We start from the raw sequence: 9,151 nt of genomic DNA, 5'->3' as shown, positions 1-9,151 counted from the left end.
CCCACTGAAGTGCCTTGGAACGCGCAGCTTTGTATGATGCGTTGACGTAATTTCCACTGAAACAGGAAGGTAAGGTGGGACATATTAAATGGCTCCTCCCCCTTTTCAAATAGCCAATAGCGTTTGGTTTACCTCACAGACTGCAAGTCTTCCTTGACAGCACCATGGAAGCGAAGCCGAGCGCTGATGATACGTTGGATTCAATAGTAGAGGTGTGAACCAAAGTACAGTTGGAAAACTTAATAAATCTCAAGCGTCTGAGCAACCGAACACACATCTTCAACCCATATTGCTCCGTAACGTGTCAACGGTCGCTTTGGCCAGGTGTTATTTATAGCATGGGGGCGGGACGCTTTAGATTCTAGAGAGCATTTGATTGGACAGACAATGTGATGAGAAGCTGAAGTCCGTAGCGATGTCATAAAAATCAAGCGTAGCGTCAGTTCTGGCAGGTCACGTTAGTCAAGCTCTCATCAGCTGACTCTCAGCTGATCCATGTCTACCTATAGGAATACGACGCCTATCACTGTATTAGGGCTGACTTCTAATAGTCGAGGATTCGACGATTCGATTCGGAGAGGTCTGATTCGACTATGAACCTCATAGTCGAATAGTAGGCAAGTGTTATGAGGGGTGTGACGTTATTATATAACCGTGAGACCGACGGTTATAGTTGAACACCGTCATTAGAACTCTATAACCGCCAAAACCGTGCTATTAAAATATTTTTTACAAACATTTTTTATCATAGAGAATGTTTAAATACTAATATCATCTTACGAGGGAAACGGAGGCGGAGTTAGCGGTGCGATCGGAGGCTGAGTGATGATTCGGGAGAGGTCTGTCTCTGTGCACCTTTACCGATCAGAGCGCGCTGACACGGAGTAAAGCCTTGTTTATACTCGACGCGTCCGCACGAGCGCGAAGGTGTGGACGGCAAAAATGACGCGTTGGGTGCGCAAGACCGGCAAGACCCCATTTCGCTTGGCTGTGTGCACAGCTTTTTGTGTAACAGCGCGCGCGACGCCGCATCCGAGGATAAACGACTTCAAGCCGAATCTGCCCGAGCATGTAGGCTACGTCTCACCGCACCGGCACGTAGTTTGCGTGTCCAAATTGCAAAGTTCATTGCAAAGTTTTTTTGTTAAGGTTTTGTTTACTGTGTGTGATTTATTTAAAACAAAGCACGTTCATTGCAACGTTTCTTTTGTGTTAAGGATTCATTAATGGAAAGCACATTCACTTCTAGTTGATCTTGCTGTTCATTTTAAATAAACGTAGAGCGAGTTGTCCTATAACAGACGAACAGTTATTCAACCGAACGTCTAGCTGCTATTTAAAAAAAAAGAAAAGAGGACTTCCGGTTGGGCAGTGAAGCACGATGGCAGGTTAAGCTGTGAGCTCCCTTAAGTCAGTTTAAAAACTCCGCTAAACTCGATATATATTTGTTGAGAATCTTCGTGTGCTGAGAGATGAGCGGAGGCAACAAATCTAAAGCTAAAAGAAACCTCGAAAAGCAAGGTAAAGACCCCAAACGAACAGAGACAGATAGCATGCAAGAAAAAGGAGAAAATGGCGACCGAGAAACTTCAGACGCTCTGCGCGCGGGCTTAAATGCTATTAGTAAGCAGATACAGGAATTTCGCAGCGAGCTGAAAGCGGAGCTTGGGTCATTTAAAGATGAACTCAAAACCCAGATGAAACGCGAGCTAGATGAGTTTAAAGAGGACATAAATAAAAAAATCGTGGCAACAACAGAAGAAATAAAGGAACAAAATGCAAAAGCTGAGGCCACCTTGTCGCGGGTTGAAGAAATGGAGTGCTGGAGCACCGAGACTGATGGTCTACTACACGACTTCATACAAGAACACAAAAAGATGATGGAAAAATTTACGGACCTCGAGTCGCGGTCCAGAAGAAATAACCTGCGGATTTTCGGAGTGCCAGAAGAGGCCGAGAAAGGGTCTGTTACTCAGTTCGTCGAAGAAATTATCCGGAGTAAACTTGACATTGAAAACGACTGTCAAATTCAGCGGGCGCACAGGGCTCTGGCGCCGAAACCTAAAACAGATCAACCACCGAGGGCCATCGTGGTGAATTTCCTACAGTATAATACGAAGGAGAAAGTCCTGAGAAGAGCATGGGAAAAGAAAATAATCACACTTGGAGAGCGGAGGATTTTCTTCGACCATGATTACCCCTCGGCTGTGGTGCAGCAACGCAAGTCGTATGTTAAAGCCAAGAAAATTTTGAAAGAAGAGGGGATTCGATTTCAGACTCCATTTACAAAGATGAGAGTTCATTGGGATAATGGAGTAAAAACATACAACGAAGCGGGAGAAGTGGAGAAAGACTTGCGTGATAGAGGATATAAAGTGACGGATTCCGAAGATGCAGCCGGGCCAATAACGTTACTGGAACGACTCGAGGCACGGAAAAGTTTAGCATGGCAACGGGTCGGCAGAGAACGGAGAGCGGAGACAAGCAGAAGAGCACGGAAACGGCTGGAGGATTTTCGGCGAACAAACACGGTGAATTAGTAAGAAACCCTCTATATGACGACGTGAACAAGGGACTAATACATAAGGGGTTAATGGGAAATAATGTTGCGCGATGACCGTAATTTAGAACAATTCAATAATACAGTGAGAGGCGTTTGTGAACATGCATTGACTTAGGGGAGACATGGACAATGAAGAAAATATATCTAGTATGGGTGCAAAAACATCTTACAGACTGCATCTCATATCTAGAAGGGGGCCCTCAGTTCAGCCGAGGCTTTCCCTCTCTATGGAGACAGTGACTCAAAACCCTAAGTTATGGGTAAACATACCCATCTGGAGGTCAGTTGATATCTTTTCAGTTAATCTAATATGTTTTGGTTTATGTAAAAGTTGTTTAGTAGTTTGTATTTGTTCAAATGTTTGCCAGTGGGGTTATCATTATACAGTGATTGTTATAGAGATAGTTGAATGCAGGAGAGAGACATTGAGATAATGTCTTTGAATGTTAATGGACTAGAGAACCCAGTCAAAAGAGCTAAAGTTATAGCCAAATTGAAAAAGGAAAAGAAACATATTTATTTTCTCCAAGAAACACATTTATCGAATGAGGAACATGAAAAACTGAAAAAAATGGGTTTTAAAAATATATTTTATAGTTCATGTCCAAACCATCGTAAGAGAGGGGTCATTATCTTAATTCCAAAAGGTGTTAACTTTGATTGTCACAAAGAAGTAAAGGATAAAGAAGGGAGATATGTTATTGTTAAAGGAACAATTAATAATACCATGGTAACTTTGATAAATGTTTATGCCCCACCGGAAAGCAATAAACAATATTTCAAAGTACTTTTTGATATTGTGGCGGAGGAGATGGAGGGGGTTGGTATATGTGGAGGGGACCTAAACATAGTGCTTAATCATGACCTGGATACTACAAGCCATTAAAGAAACAAAAAACATGTAACAAAATTCATGAATCACATATGTACAGAATTGGGCCTAATTGATGTCTGGAGGGAATTACACCCATTAGAGAAGGATTATAGTCACTACTCTGCCACGCATTCTGTGTATTCTAGAATAGATTACTTTCTATTACAAGAAGAAAACAGACACCGGATACAGAATTGTAGTATTGGGGTAGCTGACGTATCAGACCATAATGCTATTTATATGAAGATCTCTCTGGGAGAGGAAAGAAGGAACACGTTGTGGAGATTAAATCTAGGAATATTAAATAATAAATCAGTAGTTGAGCAAATCCGAATAGAAATAAAAAGATATTTGGAGGAAAATAACAATGGAGAGGTGGACCCCTCTATACTATGGGATGCATTAAAAGCAGTGATTCGAGGAAAATTAATAGCTATTACAAGCACTCTTAAAAAAGAAAGGATAGCTCATTATGAGAAACTTATTTCAGAATTAAAACAATTGGAGTTAAAACATAAGCATAAATCAAATAAAGAGGTGTTGGCTCAAATGGGAGAATTGAGAAAGGAAGTTAACAGCTTGTTGCAGTCAGAAGTGGAGAAAAAGGCTAGATTCGTGAAACAAACTTACTATGAATCAGGACCGAGAGCACTTAAATTATTGGCAAGACGAATGCGGAAGCAACAAACTGATAATTTAATCTCCAAAATACGAGACCCCAAAACGAATCAAATTAAATGCGAACCGACAGATATTAGAAATATATTTAAGAAGTACTATGAAGAATTATACAAACAGACCTCTGGTATGAATGGAACCAAAACACAAGAATTCCTTAATACATTAGATATGCCCTCTATTGGTGAAGTACAAAATAAAAGTCTAACCGCAGAAATAACCACGGAGGAACTACAACAGGTCATGGGCAAATTCAAATCAGGCAAATCACCAGGGAGCGATGGTTTCCCTTCAGAGTGGTATAGAACTTACAACAAAGAACTGATGCCATTACTAAGGGACACGTTCAATTGGGTCATAAAAGAAGGGAAAACCCCTCCATCGTGGAAAGAGGCTATCATTTCTGTTATCCCCAAGGAGAAAAAAGACAGGGAATATTGTCAAAACTATAGACCCATATCACTTCTTAATACAGACTATAAAATATTTAGCTCTATCTTGGCATCCAGAATACAATTGTTCTTACCAGACTTGATAGACGAAGACCAAACAGGTTTTGTTAAAGGTCGACAAACATACGACAATATACGAAGAACTCTCCATATAATAGATAAGGCTCATCGAAATAAATTACCTATAGGCCTAATCAGTCTTGATGCCGAGAAGGCCTTCGACAGGGTCAACTGGGAATTTCTTTACTTAGCATTAGAAAAGTTGGGTTTTAATGACAAATCTATCCAGTGTATCAAGTCATTATATCAGAACCCAACAGCTAGAGTAAGAGTAAACGGGTCTCTATCAGATAGATTCCTCCTGGAAAGAGGAACTAGACAGGGTTGCTGTCTTAGTCCCTCTCTATTTGCCATCTATATAGAGCCACTGGCTCAATCAATCAGACAGCACTTGTTGATTCCAGGGGTCGAAATTAACGGCATGGAACATAAAATTTGTCTTTTTGCAGACGATGTTATGATCTATTTAACTGAACCCAAAAAACATTTCATAAACCTTATGCAAGTATTAGAGCAATTTAATGAATATGCTGGATACAAATTAAATGTAACAAAAACCCAAATTCTTATGCTTAATTGTAAACCAAACACGCAACTCAAACAAAACTATGACATTAATTGGGACGCAAAATGTATAAAATACCTAGGTATAAATATGACTAAAGACTTAACAAAATTGTATAGGGCCAACTACGATCTAATTACTAATAATATAAAGAGTGACATTGAGAGGTGGTCCACATATCCCATGAGCTTCAGTGATAGGATAAAAGGAATAAAAATGAATGTCTTACCACGCCTGCTGTATTTGTTTCAATCCCTCCCAGTGGAAATCCCACCAAAGCAATTCTTTGAATGGGACAAAATAATATCCAGGTATATATGGGGGGGTAAAAGACCCAGAGTGCGCTATTCAACACTCCAATTACCTAGAGAGAAAGGTGGCATGGCTCTTCCAAGTCTTAAAAATTATTACTGTGCAGCACAGTTGCGTCCCATCTTATATTGGTGTACCTCTAGTTACATAGCCAAGTGGAAAAACATAGAAACACATATACAAGATCTTCAAGTTCAGTCACTTATAGGGGAGAGTAAAATCCATGGTTATATTAAAGACAAACTGGACCCAATAACAACATTCTCATTGAAGGTATGGCATTCTATTGTTAAACAATTCAAATTGGAGAAAGAAATTGGAATACTTAGGTGGATTACTCAGGATGAGGAATTTAAGTCAGGAAGGGATGACCCAATATTTCAACAGTGGAGGGATAGGGGAATAACAGCATTGTGCTGTGTAATTACAGAGGGTGAAATTAGAAGTTTCCAGGACATAAAGGAGAACTTTGGAATAAGAAATCAGGATTTATTTAGATACTTCCAGTTAAGGGACTACTACAACAAAAAAAGGAAAGTTAAAGTAAATGATATCCATCCCCTTACTAAAATGATGATGGACGCCTATGAGCATGAGCATACACTACCCAGAATAATTTCTTATTTGTATGAAGTGTTGATGTGTAGCGGCCCGTCCTCTACATTATATATAAAATTGAAATGGGATAAAGAACTAAAGATTGAAATAACAGAAACGGATTGGTATGACTTGTGGTCAATACACCAAACTACTACCAGTTCACAAATATGGAGGGAGTTTTGCTGGAAGTGCCTTATCCGCTTCTTTATAACACCTAAGATCAGAAACAAACAAGTCTCCGGACAACAAGCTTGCTGGAGGCAGTGTGGACAGTTAGAAGCGGATCACACACACATTTTTTGGAGCTGTGAGAAAATCCAGTCCTTTTCGGACGATGTGCAGGTAGTTATGTCGGAAGTGTTTGGATTTAAAATACCTAGAACCTCTATGTTTCTACTAATGGGAAATATTAAAGGCATGGTCCCTAAAAGTGATCAATACTTATGTAAGATCCTTCTTGCGGCTTGCAAAAAAACTATAACTAGGAACTGGCTTAAAGATACTACTTTGAAGTGTAAACAATGGTTTGGAATTATTGAAGAAATCATGGTTATGGAAGAACTTACATATATTTTAAAGATGAAAAAAGATGCTTTTAAAAGGGACTGGGAAAAGTGGTTGATATATAAAGAATGTAAAGACATCTTTAGCTAAGTAAACAGTAATGGCAGAATGGTTAACCTCACCAGTTTGGCTTTGTTGTTCAGTGTTTCCTTTTCTTTCTTTCTTTCTTTCTTTTATTTATTCTTTTTTATTTATTTATTTATTTATTATTTATTTTTTATAGGGGGGTTAGTGCATACATATAATTTTAGGTATGCAGGTATACAATGATTTATATTTGAGAATATGCGTGGATATTGTGACAAAGTTGTATAAGTATAAAGCTGTCTAAGCCATGTAGCATACAACTACGATGTATTTATGCATAATTCCCTCTCCTCCCTTCTGTTTATATTGTTTTTGCTTTATTTGTTCATCCTGTATAAAAAAAAAAAAAAAAAAAAAAAAAAAAAAAAAAAAAAAAAAAAAAAAAAAAAAAAAAAAAAAAGCTCGACTATCAGTCGACTACGGCAAAATCTAACGAATCAGATTCGACCATGAAAATCCTTAGTCGAAAACAGCCCTACACTGTATACATATAAGCTCCTTCAGTATTATCAGCAGCTATCGCGTTTCTCAGGAGCTAATTACCCTCCTCCATCCCCAGCTCCTCCTCTCACCCAGTCAGGATTTGGAATTCTGATTCCCCTTGAATCAGAATAAATTCTCGAATTATGTTGTATAAAATCTTGAATTATTGATATCTGCATACATTCATGTTGGTTCTGTTCTGTTTACCCTAAGGGGGGTTATTGCTCAGAACGGAACCATACCGCCAATCCAAACTGTATGCTAAATGTCAATCGTATTTGACGATAGTGGTCCTGACAGAAATCTGTGATCCATTTTAGCGGAAGTGAGAGACTGTAAGTGTTAAACCCTTATATCTCCTAAATGCGAATTTTGTCGTTGTTTTGAAACACACCAGCTTATTCATAACCTTAAGGCTAACATATTCATACTAAAAGCTAAAAAACTTACATTTTTATTTCAGGGGGCCTTTAAATGCATCTTTCCCAACATCTGCAGAATCATCTCGTCAAAATTAAACATTAGTAATAACGTTTGTATATTATTTTGTCCGTGATATGCAGACTATTGCTTGTTTGCCGGCTCGTTGTGAATTCTGATTCATCCCAGCCAGCCACAGGGAGGTTTGTCTGGACATGAAAGCATGCACCCCACAGCCAGGTGCACATGCAAAACATGCTGGACAAGCCCCAGACACTTTCCCCTACAGTAGTCGACTTGTTAATAAAGCACAGACAGACGCAGCGACATCTATTAGCTTACATCGGCCTGCTGAATTCACACAGTCTGCAAGAGCAGCCTGTTTTTGAGTGGTTTAACAAGGTCTGCAGTTGAGAAGAAACATTTCTGAGGGCAAACTCTCCGATATTGGCGGTAAAGCTTCTCCTCTCCCTGCTTAAATAGCGGACTATAAAAAGAGGTGTGAGTCAACTGAGACAATGCATATTGAAATCTGAATTTGATTCTTGTGCTGTTGTCGTTGCTTTTATGAGCTGGTTTGTCTTTTCTAGGGGGATACCACTGAGCAACTATAAAATAAAAAGTGTTGAGCCAATTTTTAGACTTGCACCAGTGTTGCATAACAGGCACAAGCAAGTAACCCAGTTCCTGACCACAAGACTATTATATGCACCAGTTTTTCCCTCGAGTCTGCTGAGCTACGCAGGTGATTTTAAATCCTTCAAACCCACTTTATATTAAGTGTCTTTAACATGGACTAACATTTAATAATTTAATACAATGCACTTATTGTGCATGTACATGTTTTTACATTGTACTTGTATTTAAAAAAATGTCTGCATGTAATTACATCTGTAATTAATTTATTTAAGTACATCTATAATTACACTGTTGACCCTTCCCACCTCAATAACACCAAAAGTGTTTTGCAATAAAACATGAACAAAGTAATATTGTAGGCTACCAATAATTTTTAACACCTAATATAATAAATACTAATATAAAGTGGGACCAATCCTTCTTAGTGTCATCGTCATGCTCCAGGTCTCAAGCTGTGTTCTAAACAGGGGTTGTATAAACAGAATAGTGGCCAATCAATAATATTCACATAAAAACAGTGCTACAAACTCCTTTAGTAACAAAGTGATACGACACTAGGCGATGTTGAAACTATTAAAACATTCTTCCATTTAAATATCTGGTAAGACAATTGCACATATCGCTCCCTCAAAAACAATCAAGAAGATTCCAGAGGTTATACCTCAACATATTGAGCAACTGAAAATTGTCATTCAACCAAAAGCATTCAAAGTACATTTTATTCTTTTGTGCATTTTGCATTAATTGGCAACAACCCATTGACCTATTTTTTTTTATATAATTGTATTAGTAATAGTAACTGTATAGTATTTCATTATAAGAAAAAAAGTAAGAACCTTCAAATGAATAGCAAC

Source organism: Rhinichthys klamathensis, unplaced genomic scaffold (assembly GCF_029890125.1).
Source record: "Rhinichthys klamathensis goyatoka isolate OS25496 unplaced genomic scaffold, OSU_Roscu_1.1 h1tg000254l_1, whole genome shotgun sequence".
Taxonomy (NCBI): Eukaryota; Metazoa; Chordata; class Actinopteri; order Cypriniformes; family Leuciscidae; genus Rhinichthys; species Rhinichthys klamathensis.
This window is presented reverse-complemented; position numbering follows the sequence as displayed.